Consider the following 18,707-nt stretch of genomic DNA (forward strand, 5'->3'; position numbering starts at 1 on the left):
GAGAGCAAGGTTATGATTTAAGAGAGAAATCAAATCTAAAGGTTGGCAGAGCTCGCACAACAAAGAAAAGTTTCTGTATCACCATTTGTGGAGTAAAACTGTGGAATAATTTGAGCACTGAAATCAAAAACATTTCGAGTATAATTCTGTTTAAAAAGAGACATAAAGAAATGATTCTCCAGAGGTACATTGAATAATTTACACAAGGTGTTTGCTTGCTATTTGAATTAAAATGTGGTAGGAAATGATACATAGTGTAATGAAGGAATGAAATAAATATTCCTTTTGTTTTTGTGCTATGAAAGTAATTAGAACATATTAATAGTTAAGATTATAGGGGTAGGATTAGATAAGTGTATACTTCTTCCTACTCCCTTTCGCTCATGTAAACTACGTTGCTTACGAGATGTTACTGTTTTGTGTACACATTTTTTTTTTCTGTACACTTATTTCCTTATGATTATTATTATTTAGGTACTGTGTATGTATATGTATGTATGTATGTATGTATACATGTGTGCTTTATTTATTATTTTATTTTTATTTTTTGTACATTGTTGTTTACGTGATCGAAATAAATAAAAATAACTTGTGTTGCTGTGGCGACGTCATCACAGTCTGGATGATGGTCGCTGGGCCCGATGCTGCAAACACTTGTAACTGTCTGAATCTGCTCTGACCAGCTGTGCTGAATGATGAATCCCACCTGATCACAAGTCACCTGGTAGCACAGGTAACACCCTGTAAACACTGTATCAGGACAGGTGAGGTGCCGTGTGCAAAGACTCTGACACTTGATAGAGAATTAGAGAAGTGCCACCAAGAAAAGGCCGTAAGAAGACGAGTGAGTGAAGTCAACACCTCGTTAAATAAACTTAAATGTGACTGTCAGAACTGCTGTGAACATCAAACACCCTGTAATGATGCTGTAAACGTGTCGGCAGCAGGTGGAGGAAGTGTTTAGATCCTGAAGTAAAAGTACTGACGCCTCACTGTAAAAATACTCTGACTGCCTCTCTGGGCACCACGCTCACGTGAGCACGGTGCCCAGAGAGGCAGTCAGAGCTACAGGCTACAGTGAGGCTAAAAACAGAGTTCAAATGAGGTTTTTCCAAACAACTTTTTATGTCGGGGCTTCAGGACACTTGGATCACTACGGACGAGCAGTATGGAGATATTTTGTGGTTTCAATGATGTGTTTTTGGACGTTTGAATCTGGGGCGCCGTCAGCCTCCATTAGGTGGAGTTGTGTTGCTACCTCCTCTCCCCTTGGATCTCTGCAAGTGATGTGAGGACTCTAAAACTTCACCTGAGCCTCCCTCGGCATATGGGTGAGTAGATAATGGCTGCATTTACATTTTCAGGTGCACTATCCCTTTAAATGATAATATATAAACAGTGGTAGTTACAGTCACCACAGGAGGAGGCTGCGCTGTGAGAGTCTGTCCATTTTGGCAGAACTGACGTGTGCGTGTAAAATGTCAGTGAACATTTTATTGAAACATTCAGAGTCCACATTCTTGAGTCTTGTGACGTTCGTAAGTTAATGTGGCAACACTTCATCATTATGATCAGAGACACAGGGTTGTCTCAGAATGTATTTAATGTTTCACATGTTGTTTAAACCTCATGGGTAGAAGACAAAGACACAGAGACACAGAGACACAGAGACAGAGGTGAACTGAAGCTTCATGGTGAAATGTCTTTAACACACAAACATTAAAGTTTGATGGACCATCCAGCTGTCCACAGCACAAGGTTTCTGACCAAGGTTTCTTTACATTCATTATTGATATTTAGGTGGAACAGAACTGTGTGTGTCTTCAGATCCATCATGGGATGCAGCATGTTGAGTGTCAGTGTGTGGGCGGGACACATGCTGCACATGAAGCCTGAGGCTGTGTGTGTGTGTGTGTGTGTGTGTGTGTGTGTGTATGTCCTCATTGATGCAGATATCTTTATCAGTTTCTACTGCACGTCATATCAGATTCATATTTGTAGTAAACAGGGCCGGCCCCAGACTTTTGGAGGCCCTCCTCAGAGGTGTTGCTTCACATGACATCACAGCAACTTAGTTGAAAGGGACAGTGTGAAACATTTCCAGTTGTTTATTGGCAATGTCTGCATTCATAAACATGTCATCACTGGTGTTTCATTACCTCCACCAATAATCTGACTCATTCTGGTAAAAGGAGAATTTCAGATGTGTTTGTACATTGTGTGGGTGAGTCGCCTGGGGGGTTCCATAATGTTTCGCCATCTTGAGAATACCTCCGCCAGCGAGGGACATACAGCCCCGCCTTAGGCCAGCGCTGCGTGACTGAGGAGCCGAAGGAGAGGATCAAGAGGCGCTTCGCTACGACCCCGGCACTACTGCAGCATAACACAGTCCCACTCTCTGAGCATAGAGCAGGGTCATGCACATGCAGCATCGCGGGAGACGCAATGCTCGTCGCCAAGAAAGCACAAAGGGAATCAAAAAGGCAACGTGAGCGGCGAATTCAAAAAACGAGGGTCAACATCGAGGCAGCCTTTCCCAGGTGGAGAGAGCTGCTGAAGGACAAAGGTAATGCAGTCACAAGCCAGTGATGTGAGGAGAGGGATGAGGTGTGTGAGGTTGAGCCACTTGTCAGTCGTCAAAAGACCAGACATGATTGGTTTGTTTGGATTTACACCCGCCCCAACAGTCCTACGCTGTAACCACAGCCAGCGTGGTGAGACGACAGTAAACACAGTTTGTGTCTGTTGAGTCCAGTTCAGACCAAAGATCAGTGATGAGATGAAACTGTTTCAGAACGTCACAGAGAAAAGTGTCAGCGGTGTGAACTGGCTGATGGTGTCACCTGACACTCAGCTGGTCAAATGGCCGGCGGCTGGTTTTAAAGCACGTCACCTGTTTCAACAGCCAATCAGCTTGTAGTGAAGTCAGCTGGTCAAGTCAAAATGACCACAGACGGCGTGTTGGCTTGCTGCAGCAGGTGCTCCGTCCCCACAGAGCCCTCTGTTTCCGTCCTCACGGTGTGCCGGTGTCAGACGGTGGGTCACTGCTGCTGGCTGTATGTGCTTATGCCCCGCCCACACACACATTCTCACTAGCCCGTTTTATCAAATCAAATCAACTTTATTTATATGGCACTTTTCATACAACAGTAACACAAAGTGCCTCACAGAGGTTAAAAACAACAAAGATCCAAACAGAAAACAAAAAGAAAAGAGAAAACCCAACCCTCCCACCCAACAAAAAGCTATTTAGCTCATAAAATTGAGTTAGTAGCTAGGTAACAGGTTTTTAAACAGGAGTTGTGCAAATTTGCAGGAAAGCCCAATCAGTGTTTTTTCAGCATTGGCAGTATAAAAACAAAATCGGGGAGTGCAGCAAAATGCCGCCTACCTACTTTTGTTTATACAGAATGTGCCTTTTTCGGGGCAATGGGGGGCGTGAGCAAGTAACAAAACGTGTAGCTCTCGTAAGTCGGCCCGTCCTTCACCGTCCCCGTCATCTGACGGTTAATGGCCTCTTCGTTTGCGAGGACAAGGAGGGCGCACAATTCCTTGTCTCCCCAGTTGCTCATCTTTACAGTGTCTGTCAGGTTTGTGTTTCCCTCTTGCTACTAGCTGCTCGCTAATTCCTGCTATCAGCTGTTTCCTGTTTATCCACCGCCAGTGGGTCACACGTGCGGCTTTTAATCCAGTTTCTCGCTTCTTTTATTAACGAACCACTTGCTCTCAGCTTTTATTGTATGTACTTTTTAAACATGGACTAAGGTTTTAAGCCATCGGGCCTGTGGTTGTCACGGATCATAGACTACCGCAGAAGTGAACGTGGAAGTCGCCAGCTGAACGGCATTAGCGAGGCGCCAACTTTTAAAAACTGTTTAACTGTGGGAGACCTACAACTCACCACCTGAAGCGGACTGCCCCCTTAAAATTGGGGAAGGTCCCCTTGGACATTTTGGCCCCACGACCGAGGGTAAAAATTTTAACTCACGTCCGTGTGTTGATACTGTGTCCCGGGGAACGAATCTCCAGCACAGGCCGCAGGTATGTTGCCGGTGTGTGAGTCCTGCCTCCCGACCCTGTCAAAACTGAGGGAGAGCATCTCCAGACTGCAGGCAGACCTCAAGGAGAGTGAAAAGATCCTCCTGGATTTTACCACCGTCGCCACGACCCAGGCGAAACATATTGCTTACCTGACGGTATCCGGCGCTGGTGACTGGAGCATGATGGCCACGAACAACACCACCCTGCTGTGGACCGGCTGCATAACCACCGGAACTCCGACACCAGCACTAGCCGAGTCCTGCTGGCACCGCCAGGGAGCCAAGCCCAAATCATCGGCACTCTCCACCTCCTGCCTTCGTCCCGCGGAGCCGCAGCGCTTCATCACGGAGGGTGGAGCGGGAGCCCCGATGAGCTCAACTCCACTCAGGCCGAGGGAGCCCTGGTCGGTGGTGGCCAGGGGCTCTGGGACTCGTCCATCTCCTCCTCCTCTGCCTCTGGAGCTGCCGCTAGATAACAGGTATGACATCCTAAGCCTGCAGGATTTCCTCCCGTGGATGCTTCGTCCAGCTCGCCTGTGGACCCCGTAGGCCTACATCCAGCTGGCTGTGGCTCTCACTAGTCCAGGAATCGGCGTCTGCTTGTCCAGCCTGACCCCTCCCCTCCATCCCGGTCAGGAGGAACCGCGGCCCAGCACCACAAACATCGGGCTCCATCCCGTCACCGTCGAACCTCCAGGCAGCCGGAGGCGCGCACTCGGGAGCAGTGCACCCCCTCTGTGCTAGTGACTGGGATCTCCATGGTCAGGCACGTGGAAGTGCACAACGGCCGCACCTTCTGCCACCCTGGTGCCCGTGTCAGTGAGGTTGCATCCTCTGCCCTCCAGCTGACTGCACGGCACAGCTCGGCCTCCACGCTGGTCCTGGAGGCCGGTATCAACGACCTCAGGAACCAGCAGTCAGAGGTCCTCAAGCAGGACTTCGTCTCCCTGGTGGACCGCCTGCTGGACTCCAAACCAGGAGGGATCACAGCTTTTATCAGTCAACATTGACCTGACCGTCCGATCCTGCACCACAGCACCTCCTGACTCACTGCTCACCCACCTCCACCCTCCTCCACTACACATTGCACCACACATACTTCTCCCTCAGCAGCACCTTCTCTGCAACCGGAAACACAGGACATTCACACCATAAAAACTATCATTACACTTAGAAAGTTGAAACCCAGGAATGTTTTTAGACCTAACCGTGTTTTTAACATCCATTTGAAAAGTCACGAAGAGCGCACGTTCAGCACATTAAAATGGCAGTGCTGAACATGCACTCCCTTTTAAACAAATCTTTTATCATAAATGATTTAATTTTAGACAATAACCTAGACAGTATTCTCCTTACAGAGACATGGCTTGGCACCGACGCACCTGTTGTTCTCACCGAGGCTTCCCCACCAGATTTGAACTTTTTATATTCTATTAGGGGAGGTAAAAGAGGAGGCGGACCTGCATCAGTAACAAAAACCACAATGTCCTCAAATGAAGTTTCTTTTAGCAGTTACACGTCATTTGAGCATCATGCCTTTGTTTTTAGCAGCCCTCCCATCCTTTGCATAACGGTTTACAGACCACCCCAGTACTCCACTTCTTTTATCAGTGATTTCTCTGAATTGTTATCAATCATTCACTCCACCTACAACAGGATTTTAATAACTGGTGATTTTAATCTACACATTGACAACACCTCAGTCCCAGTATCCAGAGAATTTTTAAACCTCTTAAACTGTTTGGATTTTAAACAACATATCACGCAGCCGACCCACAGCAGAGGGCACACCCTGGACCTGGTCATAACCTATGGCCTGTCCGTGGCTGTGTCCTCTGTTGTGGATCTGGCTGTGTCCGACCACTTTTGTGTGTTTTTTAACATCACCCGTTTTAACCAGGAGGAGGCCCCGGTGAGAACAGTGAGGAAACGCTACCTAACTTCTGAAGTGGCTGCAAATTTTATCCAGATTTTACAGAGCACTCCTGCAGAGATTTTACCAGCACCCTGTGATTTTACTGTGGACAATTTTAACAACAAACTCAAGTCAACGCTGGACTCAGTGGCTCCACTTTTAATCAAAACAATTAGAACAAAACCTACATCCCCGTGGAGAAATAAGGAAGTCAAACAACTGGCAAGATACTGCTGAGAGAAGGTGGAGAAAATCAAACCTAACAGTCCACTACGAAATATTACGTCAACATCTCAAAACCTACAATAACGCAGTCAAACAGGCAAGAATTTCCCACTTCAAAAAACTAATCTCTGACAATAAAAACAATCCCAAAATCCTCTTCTCCACAACTGATGTTTTAACAAACAGTAACAGATCACCTAAGACAACAACCAGTGCCCTTTGTGAGGGCTTTGCAGACCACTTCAGAAGTAAAATCAGTGACATCAGATCCAGTCTCTTATCGCAACAGATTTTAACTGTCGACACACCTGGATCATTGCTTTTACCTGAGGAAACACTGGCGAGTTTTGCCCTGGTTGATGCGAGGACACTTGGTCGAGTTTTCTCCTAAGTAAAGCCCACAACCTGCCTTTTAGACCAAATTCCCACACCATTTCTTAAAACATTTTATGGATTCTTTGAGGGACAGCTACTGTACATGGTGAATTGCTCTCTTCAGACAGGTGTCTTCCCGGCCTCCTTGAAAACAGCGGTGGTGAGGCCCCTTCTGAAGAAGAGCAATTTAGACCCCAACATTCTTAATAATTATCGACCTGTATCCAACTTACCGTTTTTAAGCAAAATTTTAGAAAAACTGGTTTTTAACCAAGTAAATGATTTTTTAAATACAAATAACACTTTAGAGAAGTATCAGTCTGGTTTTAGGATGAACCACAGTATCGAGACAGCCCTTTTAAAGATTTTAAACAACATCAGGTGCAATTTAGATAACCATAAACTCACAGTCTTGGTACTACTGGATCTAACCGCTGCCTTCGATACAGTAGACCATCACATTTTATTAAATAGACTGAGGCACCTGTTCGGCCTCTCTGGTACTGTTTTTAACTGGTTCATCTCTTACCTTACTGATCGACACTTCTTTGTAAGTATGGATACATGTTCCTCAGGAACCCATGAGATAAAGTTTGGGGTCCCCCAGGGGTCAATTTTAGGCCCAACTCTTTTTAATCTCTACATGCTTCCTCTGGGGGACGTCATCAGGAGGCACGGCATCAGCTTTCATAGTTATGCTGATGATACGCAACTGTACATCGCCGTGTCTCCTGATGACACAGGGTCAATTGATGCCTTTTTTAACTGTATTTTAGATATAAAGTCATGGATGGCAGCGAATTTCCTGCAGCTCAACCAGGACAAAACAGAGGTTTTAGTCATTGGTCCTGAAGGCCAAAACATACGGGGAGGCGGCATTTAATTATTATGGCCCCCGATTGTGGAACAGCCTGCCAGAGAACCTCAGAGCTGCAGAGACTGTTGATGTTTTTAAAAAGAGGCTCAAGACTCATCTTTTTAATCAGGCTTTTAACTGATCTCTTTATTTATCTATTTTAAATTTCTCTTATAACTGATTTATCCATCTATTATCTATTTTTTATTTATTTTTTATATTCTTACCCTTCCTCTTTTTATGTTCTTATCTCATTTAACCTTTATCTTTTGTTATTTTAGTTAGCCTATAGGTTTTAGTTTTGATGCATTTTATGTCTCTGTTTTAGATCATTCTTACCTAGCTACTAACTCAATTTTATGAGCTAAATAGCTTTTTGTTGGGTGGGAGGGTTGGGTTTTCTCTTTTCTTTTTGTTTTCTGTTTGGATCTTTGTTGTTTTTAACCTCTGTGAGGCACTTTGTGTTACTGTTGTATGAAAAGTGCCATATAAATAAAGTTGATTTTGAAGTTGATTTGATCAACAGCCCCTCCCGTTGCGGAAGGCCGCCTCGGTCTGTTTAAACTAAAAGGGTTCCACCAATATGTCTACCCTACGAGGTGGAAAATTGGGCACCTCGGATCAACTCGCCAATCCGGCTCTGTGTCTCTAAACGCTCGCAGCTTGCTGGCAAAACGGCCCAACATTCGCTGAAAATCTGGCAGTGTGAAAGGGGCTGGTGACTGATGAATTGGTGCTGGTTATTTATATTATTGTGGCGTATTGATTATGAATACAGTCCATCTGATGCTGGTTTTGTTTCATCACTGTAGCCAGTATCTCACTATCACTATCCTCATTCAGATTTTAAGAAGCTACAAATTATATTCTGCCACAAAATAAGTCTGAAAAGCTGCAAATCAGAACGAAGCACAGAGAGTCGTTGACTTCCCCGTTAAAGGTTTTTTTTGGGGGGAGTTTTTCCTTATCCGCTGCGAGGGTCCTAAGGACAGAGGGATGTCGTATGCTGTAAAGCCCTGTGAGGCAAATTGTGATTTGTGATATTGGGCTTTATAAATAAAATTGATTGATTGATTGATTGAATTGACTAGAGATGATACGCCGTCTCATGGCGGTCACTTCCTGTCGACGTTACAGATCAGAAGCACAGAGAGTTGTTGACTAGAGATGATACGCCGTCTCATGGCGGTCACTTCCTGTCGACGTTACAGATCAGAAGCAGAGAGAGTTGTTGACTAGAGATGATACGCCGTCTCATGGCGGTCACTTCCTGTCGACGTTACAGATCAGAAGCACAGAGAGTCGTTGACTAGAGATGATACGCCGTCTCATGGCGGTCACTTCCTGTCGACGTTACAGATCAGAAGCACAGAGAGTCGTTGACTAGAGATGATACGCCGTCTCATGGCGGTCACTTCCTGTCGACGTTACAGATCAGAAGCACAGAGAGTCGTTGACTAGAGATGATACACCGTCTTGCTGTCTAAATGTTTAAGTACACAGCTCCAGTGTCCAGTTGTGTGTGTGTGTGTGTGTGTGTGTGTTGCAGTGTTTTGTCTCTCTAACTGTTTAAGCTGATTGAGTTTCCTTCACCTGTCCAAGGGAAAAAACGAAACTTGACCTCTAACACGTTTCTCAGACTCACTTTAAACACGTGAAGAATTCTGGGATGCCATGTCAACTTCAGCCTGTCACATGCATTGTCTGTTTTCACAGGAAATGTAAGTTTGCATACAGTCACTTTCAAAATCAAAGCACTGCGTTGGTACAACACCATCAACTGATGTTTTTTTCCTTCAACAACACACATGTGGGGCGTCGGTGGCTTAGTGGTAGAACAGGCGCCCCATGTACAAGGTTGTTGCCACAGCGGTCCGGGTCTGACTCCAGCCTGTGGCCCTTTGCTGCATGTCACTCCCCCTTTCACACTTGTCTGTCCTATCCACTAAAGGCTAAAAATGCCCCCAAACATCTTAAAAAAACAACAACACACACACTTGGTTACGTTTAGCCGACACACACATACGTGATTACGTTTAGCCGACACACACTTGGTTACATTTAGCCGACACAAACACCTGGTTACGTTTAGCCAACACCTACACGTGGTAACGTTTAGCCGACACACATGTACGTGGTTACGTTTAGCCAACACACACACGTGGTTACGTTTAGCCGACACACACATACATGGTAACGTTTAGCCAACACACACACGTGGTTACGTTTAGCCGACACACACATACATGGTAACGTTTAGCCAACACACACACGTGGTTACGTTTAGCCGACACACACATACATGGTAACGTTTAGCCAACACACACACGTGGTTACGTTTAGCCGACACACACATACGTGGTTACCTTTAGCCAACACACACACGTGGTTACGTTTAGCCGACACACAGATACGTGGTTACGTTTAGCCAACACACAGATACGTGGTTACGTTTAGCCAACACACACACGTGGTTACGTTTAGCCGACACACAGATACGTGGTTACGTTTAGCCGACACACAGATACGTGGTTACGTTTAGCCAACACACACACGTGGTTACGTTTAGCCGACACACAGATACGTGGTTACGTTTAGCCAACACACACACGTGGTTGGGTTTAGGAATAAAGAACAGGGTTTGGCTTTAGAATCTTACAACACCGGCCCTGTGGTTGCTGTCATGTTACCAGTCGTGCCAAGGACACTAGCAGAAGACCAAATTAGAATCTAAGAATCAGTGAGGAAGGATAAGGAGAGAGCAACTGTCTGTGGACACCACATGTAAAACTATTTCCTGTTGTCTCTTTGATTTGCACCAAAGCAGCTGAAACTGATTCACAATCACTTGACTGATCCCTGAAGTTTACCTGACTTCCTGTTAGACTGTGACCATTAATTGTTCCTGTCCTGTTTTTGGAGCAGAGTATACTCAACAGTGCTCCTCATGAACTGTCCAGCTCCAGAAATAAAAAGACATTGATATGCGGTGGCCTCTGCTGTGAACATGTCGGGCCACCATAGATAAATTAATATGTCTGTGATAGAATCAGTTTTATTTCTTTCATCACCTGAAAATAAGAATCATTTTAAATCTGTCAGGTGCCACATCACAAAAATAACTACATTAAAATACGACAGATATAGATGAAGAAACGTTTGTTGCATCACGTGTAGCTGTTTGTTGTTGAGCTTCAGTTTGCTGTCTAAATGTTTAAGTACACAGCTCCTGTGTGTGTGTGTGTGTGTGTGTGTGTGTGTGTGTGTGTGCTGCAGTGTTTTGTCTCTCTAAGTGTTTAAGCTGATTGAGTTTCCTTCACGTCTCCGAGGGAACAAACAAAACTTGACCTCCGACACGTTTCACAGACGACTCAGTTTAAACATGTGATGAATTCAGTGTTGACATCATAATGTTTATTCACATTAATATTTTCAATCATTTGTTTTTCTCCCACAGTGACGAAGTTTGATTCAACTGAAACAAACATCAGCCATGAATTTAAAAAAGTATCAGTGTCAGTGCTGAGGATAGAACGTTTAAAACTGGTGGAAAAAAATTTGTGATATTTTGAGTATAACATTTTTATTTCACGAGACAAAAAGTTAATTACGCAAATGAAACAACAATACACAACAATTAATATGAGAACATGATCATACTCGTAGTATAAAAGAATGTGTTCTGTCAAAATACACAAGTAAATTTAATCGTATGTGTTCCTGCAAACGTCATAATGTAACAAGACATAAGTAAATATGTGAAATAAGTTTTGTTTTGTGAGAAAAAAGCAAGTATCGTGTTTATTCGTGCCTCAAACATAAATTCAGTTTTTTCACTCTGTTTTTATTTTTTAGATTTTACACACTCACGCAGGCCTGAAATACACAGACATACACAAACAAGACCTATACATGTATTAAATGAGGAGATGTCAGAGAGAAAGGTGGCTGCCCTTGGTCAGGTGCCTCGAGCAGATTGGGGTCTGGTGCCTTGCTCAAGGGCACCTCAGCAGTGCCCAAGAAGTGAACCGGCACCTTTCCAGCTGCCCGTCCACACTCCATACTTCAGATGCAATAATATGTAATTTATTTAGTATTGTTGCCTCACAGCAAGAGGGTTCTTGGTTCAAACCCTGGGATGGGTTTCCTCCAGGTGCTCTGACATGTTCTCCCTGTGTCAGCGTGGGTTTCCTCCAGATGCTCTGACATGTTCTCCCTGTGTCAGCGTGGGTTTCCTCCAGATGCTCTGACATGTTCTCCCTGTGTCAGCGTGGGTTTCCTCCAGGTGCTCTGACATGTTCTCCCTGTGTCAGCGTGGGTTTCCTCCAGGTGCTCTGACATGTTCTCCCTGTGTCAGCGTGGGTTTCCTCCAGGTGCTCTGACATGTTCTCCCTGTGTCAGCGTGGGTTTCCTCCAGATGCTCTGACATGTTCTCCCTGTGTCAGCGTGGGTTTCCTCCAGATGCTCTGACATGTTCTCCCTGTGTCAGCGTGGGTTTCCTCCAGGTGCTCTGACATGTTCTCCCTGTGTCAGCGTGGGTTTCCTCCAGGTGCTCTGACATGTTCTCCCTGTGTCAGCGTGGGTTTCCTCCAGGTGCTCTGACATGTTCTCCCTGTGTCAGCGTGGGTTTCCTCCAGGTGCTCTGACATGTTCTCCCTGTGTCAGTGTGGGTTTCCTCCAGGTGCTCTGACATGTTCTCCCTGTGTCAGCGTGGGTTTCCTCCAGGTGCTCTGACATGTTCTCCTTGTGTCAGCGTGGGTTTCCTCCAGGTGCTCTGACATGTTCTCCCTGTGTCAGTGTGCGTTTCCTCCAGGTGCTCCAACATGTTCTCCCTGTGTCAGTGTGCGTTTCCTCCAGGTGCTCCCACATGTTCTCCCTGTGTCAGCATGGGTTTCCTCCAGGTGCTCTGACATGTTCTCCCTGTGTCAGCGTGGGTTTCCTCCAGGTGCTCCCACATGTTCTCCCTGTGTCAACGTGGGTTTCCTCCAGGTGCTCCGACATGTTCTCCCTGTGTCAGCGTGGGTTTCCTCCAGGTGCTCTGACATGTTCTCCCTGTGTCAGTGTGGGTTTCCTCCAGGTGCTCTGACATGTTCTCCCTGTGTCAGCGTGGGTTTCCTCCAGGTGCTCCCACATGTTCTCCCTGTGTCACCGTGGGTTTCCTCCAGGTGCTCCGACATGTTCTCCCTGTGTCAGCGTGGGTTTCCTCCAGGTGCTCTGACATGTTCTCCCTGTGTCAGCGTGGGTTTCCTCCAGGTGCTCCGACATGTTCTCCCTGTGTCAGTGTGGGTTTCCTCCAGGTGCTCTGACATGTTCTCCCTGTGTCAGCGTGGGTTTCCTCCAGGTGCTCTGACATGTTCTCCCTGTGTCAGTGTGGGTTTCCTCCAGGTGCTCTGACATGTTCTCCCTGTGTCAGCGTGGGTTTCCTCCAGGTGCTCCGACATGTTCTCCCTGTGTCAGCGTGGGTTTCCTCCAGGTGCTCCAGCTTCCTCCCACAGTCCAAAGACATGCAGGTTAGTTGGTGACTCTAACTCTCCCTTAACAGTCAATACTACAGTATTGTTGGGACGCTGGGTGTTGTGTGGAGACTTTGGAGCGCGCTCAGAAGTTTGATAAAACGTTAGTCATGTAATTCGAACATCAGACACTTACGTACTTTTTGTTTCTCAGTCAATTTTCTTTTAGAAAAATAGTCAGAAATAATTTGCCTTCAGCTCCTGAAGAGAGGACGCACAGTTTGGAGGACGTGCGTCACACATCAACAAGTCCTGCTTCATCAACACTGATCAAATTACAAACATTAGTTAAGTCTTTTTTTCTTTACCAGTGTCTTGTTCATATTACAGAGAATGTTTGGTGTCAGTCTGAAGCTCAACAGGCCGTCCAGCTGGTTTTAATGTTATTTATCAGCCTGTATTAACGTTGATTTATGATGTTAATATAATAATATGTTAATATTGATATATTGGAATTTTTTACTTCCTGATATCAACATTGGCTCCACTGTGACCGCGAACAGTTGAAGCTGATCTGGAAAATAAATGAATGAAACAAATATCATTGTAAGGCATTAGTTTCTTTCTGAAAGTGATTTATACTTGTTGTTTTAAATTTAATCTCTCTGTTCCAAAGAGCAGATTATAAAGTAGAGAAGAAGAAGAAAAGTTCACTGACTCCAGATCAGTTTATATTTAACGTCTCTGTTGCATCATCACATGTAGTGACCTGCTCTGTGTCTGTGTCTGTTCTCTCAACATGAAACTCCCATCAGTCTGTTTAATGTGGAGCACAGTGTGTGTGTGTGTGTGTGTGTGTGTGTGTGTGTGTGTGTGTGTGTGTGTGTGTGTGTGTGTGTGTGTGTTACTGTGTGTGTGTGTGTGTGTGTGTTACAGTGTGTGTGTGTGTGTTACTGTGTGTGTGTGTGTGTGTGTTACTGTGTGTGTGTGTGTGTGTGTGTTACAGTGTGTGTGTGTGTGTGTGTTACTGTGTGTGTGTTACAGTGTGTGTGTGTGTGTTACTGTGTGTGTGTGTGTGTGTGTGTGTGTGTGTGTGTGTGTTACAGTGTGTGTGTGTGTGTGTGTGTTACAGTGTGTGTGGAGAGAAAAGGGAGGGACACAAGGGAAAGAAGTAGAGGAGGAGGAGGAGGAGGAGGAAGATGAGAGTGACAACGAACAGAGAGAGAGAGAGAAAAGGGAGGCGGAGGGGAGGGTCGAGCGAGCGAATGGGAGGTGGAGCCAGAGAGAGAGAGAGAGAGAGACTGTGTGAGAGAGAGAGAGAGGAGGATGACAGGAGATGTGGTCGTTGCCGCGGCAGCAGAGCAGGACTGATCTGAGACAGTAATACAACACTCCTCCTCTTCCTCCTCCTCCTCCTCTTTTTATTATTACTCCTCCATCTCTCCTGCATCCGTCCGTCCGTCCTGTTACTACCTGGAACAAAAAAAACAACAACAACCTGCTACATCCTCTTCTTCTTGTACTTCTTCTTCTACACCTTCATCATCATCTTCATCACCTCCACCATCATCATCAGCTGTGGTAAGTAGGATGAAAACTGCTCCAGATACAAAGCGCTTCCCGCTGCTGCTGCTGAGAATAGAAAGAGAAGGGAGCGGAGAAGTCGAGTGGAGAGCAGGAGCAGGACGGGACAGAGGGGTGGAGGGAGGGAAGAGTTTGGACCAGGAGGAGGAGGAGGAGGAGGAGGAGGAGGAGATAGAGTCAGAGTAGAAAAACTTAATGTAAAGAGCTGAGGAGAGGAGAGGAGAGGAGAGGAGAGGAGAGGAGAGGAGAGAGGGATCAGAGAGGAAGGAGGAAGAACAACCAGAGGGAAAACAGAAGGTAGGAAAGAAGAGGACAGAAGTGGAACAACAGGATGGAGAGGGTAGAACTGAACAGGGTCGAGTAGAGTAGAATCAGACAGAGTAGAATCAGATAGAGTAGAATCAGACAGAGTAGAATCAGACAGAGTAGAATCAGACAGAACAGGTCTGAGTTGTTTGGAGCGACCGCAGCGATTCAGGACAGAAGAAAAGTAGAAAAATAGAATCACAGGTAGAGGTGGAGGCTGGACGAAAATAGATAATTCTGAGTGTGTGTTTGTGTGTGTGTGCACGTGTGAGTGCATGTGTGCACGTGTGTGTGTGTATGTGTGTGTTGAGGTTGACGTAATCCGGCGGTATGAATTAGTGATGAAGTCCTGTGTGTTTGCTATTAACAGTGGTTAGCATCCAGAAACACACACACACACACACACACACACACACACACACACAGTGCTCATTAATATTCACTCACCTTCTGCCTCTGTGGTCGCACACTGGCTGAATGTGGTTCTTTTCTTTCCTGTTGGAAGTTTTAATTCTTTGATGTTTGATCATTTTCGAAGTTGTGTTTAAGCTTCAGTGAAAAGTGTCGGCCAGTTTTTTTTTTACGTAGGTCGAGTCATGGCGAGTGTTGCGTGTCAGCTGTGATCTATCGTTGTTCTGTCTGGTCTGACTTCCTGTCTCTGTGTCTCAGCTCTGAGCTCGCTGGTCAAACAGCTGATCACTGTCACTTCTGTCAAACTAACAGGAGGAGGTGTGTTGGGGACTATTTTCAGCAGCGGATTAATCCACGTCTGGTGCTGTAGTGAGTGTCAGTGTCAGCAGGACGGTGTGTAAATACAGTACAGTGTGTGTGTGTGTGTGTGTGTGTGTGTGTGTTGATGACGATGATGTTTAACAGTGACAATACATCGAGCCGTAGATACACACAGTAACTGTGATACTCAACTTGCAGCCTGTGGCCCGTCACAAGGTGCCGACAATTTTATGATTCAAAATAAAATATTAATGGATTCACATTGAGAACATTTTTGTACATTGAATGTAAATAAGGTTACAGGGGTCCAGGCTGAGCCCCCAGTGGTCTCTAGGAGCGCCCCTGTGTGCAGCTGACCTGTGACTGGATCTTCCTCTCGACAGAGACGAGTGAGGACAGCAAATGTTGCAAAATTAAAAACAGGTGATTCATTAATCCTGATGAAGAATATAAATGTTTGTTTATGAACGGGCCCCTGGACTCCTGTCATCCTGCAAAGTGGCCCCCGAGCAGAGCAGGTTGAGTATCTCTGTTAGGAGACACGTTCACTGTTGGACTCAACATGAAGACTATCTGCAGATGTGTCTCTGAAAGAAAATATTTTGAGGGGTTTAAAGTGACGCAGTGTTGAAATGTTCCCAGCGAGACCTGACGCTGCGTTCAGGTCATGTTAGAGTTGTTGTAATTTCTGGTTTCTGTCTGTACAGAGTCAGAAAGTTGTGTCTGATGTGGCAGTCAATACAACAGACTCTGCTGATGTTGGGATGTTAGAATTTAAGTGGGGCTGTGGCTCAGAGGCAAAGCAGGTCGTCCACTTATCAGGAGATCAGCGGTTTGATCCCCGGCTCCTCCAGTCTGCATGTGGAAGTACCCTTGAGCAAGATACTGAAACCGAGATTGCTCCTGATGATTGTGCCATTGTGTGTCTAAGAAAACTGAGTAGGCACCTTGTACGGTGGCCTCGGACACCAGTGTGTGAATGTGACTTGAAACGTAAACCTGCTTTGAGTGGTTGAAGGTCTAGCAAAGCAGTATACAAGTGCAGGTCCATCCAGTTTCTCTTAAAGAAAATATTTTGAGGGTTTTTACAGTGACGCAGTGAAACTTTACGCTGCATTCAGGTCATGTTAGAGTTGTCGTAAATACAAGTTTCTGTCTTGTAAAGAGTGAGAAAGTTTTGTGTAATGTGGTGGTGAGTTATGCAGAATCTCCTGAAAACTAAACTAACACAGATGCTTCATTTTAGCAAAGTATTGATCTGACTCAGATGTAGACTGTGGTTATAAACCTTTGGCTGGCATACTCCCTTCCTTCTGCTATCTGCGTGTTACCGTTTTTACATCCTCTTCACTACAGGAAACAACCTCTGAGCTAAAAACGTTCTCGCTGAAATATCAAGTTCTGACGAAGGTTTGGATCGTGCAGTAAGTCCTGCCTGATTTCTTGTTTCAGTGAATAGCTGTAAAGATCTACAACAAATAAAACAACTAGTGAACGCAGCTCACAAACGCCCAGACTGTCTCTCAGGACTCTCCTGATGTCGATCTGTTTCCTGACAGTCGCAGTTGATTCGTCTCGTCTGTAACTCTGACAGCAGCAGCAGCTCCGGTGACTCTGACTTCACTAATGTACAGATCTGTTCCACTTCACACCAGCTGCTGTCACATCGTCCTAATAAAGTTCTGCTCATACAGCCAGCAGGTCGTCTGAGCTCCTCCAGAGCTAAAGTAAAGCCAGGCTCCTCCTCCAGAGCTAAAGTTAAGTCAGGCTCCGCCTCCAGAGTTAAAGTTAAGTCAGGCTCCGCCTCCAGAGCTAAAGTTAAGTCAGGCTCCGCCTCCAGAGCTAAAGTTAAGTCAGGCTCCGCCTCCAGAGTTAAAGTTAAGTCAGGCTCCGCCTCCAGAGCTAAAGTTAAGTCAGGCTCCGCCTCCAGAGCTAAAGTAAAGTCAGGCTCCGCCTCCAGAGCTCCGATTATCAAACCATGTTTGTCTTATTATCAGTAACAGCTGAATCACACAGAGACAGATCACTGTTCATGTTTCTGTGGTGTTTCATGTTGTGGGGTCGTTTCAAAGACGGTGCTCGCCTCCACACGTGCAAATGTTCCACCAACACAAGTCCTGACTCTGCTTTGCAAACGCTCAATCACTGGATCCTGGGCTTAGCTCCGCCCCACACGACTGTGACTGGTTTAAAGAAATAAAAACAAGCCAGAGCATTTTCTTCCCCTACAGCTTAGAGATAACGTGTGATTCATGACTTGTCTCCACATCACCGAGTCAGTGAGATCCGGCTACAGTAGACGAGTGCGACACACTCAAGTCACCTGAACCCAGGTTTAATCGATACAATCTTGTCTTGTTAATTCACAGTATTGCTGATGCTCTTCAGACCAACTCTTGAGATTTGCGAGCGTCTGTAAACACGCCATGACCTCCTGAGCTTGTGCCCTCAGCAGGAAGCTGAAACGGCAAAGTCTAAAATTTGAAGTCGTCTTTTCACGAACACTGAATTGTTTTCTTTTTTGCGTCATTTAAAGCTGATCCTTGTTCTACAGGTCAGAGCTTCTATCTGCGGCAAACAGTGTTTGAGCAGCTGCTGTGTTACAGTGCAGCCAAACAAAGTCACGTTTAGAAAAAGAAGTCAGTCAGTAAATTTCCTGTTTTCCATCATATCATCATCATCGGACAAACAAACAAACACCAAAATGATGTTTTGAATGAACGAATGTTGTCATCTTTAACCTCGGGACGAACACGTTGTGTTTTCTGTGACTCCTTCACAATAAAAGCGTCTGTGTTGAGCTGTGTCGCAGCTCCGTTACTATTTCATTCTTCTGTTTCATCTTTTTCTGTTGTTTTGGATCCTGTGTGTGTGTGTGTGTGTGTGTGTGTGTGCTGCAGTGAAGTGCAGCTCACTGATGGTCGTCTAATGGTTTCACACAAACCCTCAGACAGCCCGGCCATGTGCTGCTCTTCATCACTCTGTGTGTGTGTGTGTGTGTGTGTGTGTGTGTGTTTCCTCTCCAGCAGCAGCACTCCTCCTCTGGTTACAGTTTGAGTGACGGCACTTTTCCTGCACGTTTTTCTCTTTAACGCAGTCCGACTGTAGTTTGAGGAATCCCTCCTGTCGTCACATGTTTTAGACGAGGCTCAGTTTCACCTTGTGTGTGTGTGTGTGTGTGTGTGTGTGACAGACAGACAGATTTAACCAGAGGTAAAAGA

The 18,707-nt window shown here is 45.6% G+C and overlaps 1 protein-coding gene across 2 annotated transcripts in view; it reads left to right on the forward strand.

Moving 5' to 3' along the window:
- Nucleotides 1-14,202: 14,202 nt before the first annotated feature.
- The window catches only part of kcnd1 (potassium voltage-gated channel, Shal-related subfamily, member 1), a 92,114-nt gene continuing 87,609 nt past the window's right edge, over nucleotides 14,203-18,707 (forward strand). The window contains exon 1 of one of the 2 annotated variants that reach the window (XM_049582449.1): nucleotides 14,203-14,445. The gene's annotated coding sequence lies outside the window, so the exon portion shown is untranslated. Of the gene's footprint in view, nucleotides 14,446-14,672; nucleotides 14,746-18,707 lie in introns of those variants that run through there. The other variant, XM_049582450.1, reaches the window with a different exon arrangement.

Source organism: Epinephelus fuscoguttatus, linkage group LG7 (assembly GCF_011397635.1).
Source record: "Epinephelus fuscoguttatus linkage group LG7, E.fuscoguttatus.final_Chr_v1".
NCBI classification, from domain to species: domain Eukaryota; kingdom Metazoa; phylum Chordata; class Actinopteri; order Perciformes; family Serranidae; genus Epinephelus; species Epinephelus fuscoguttatus.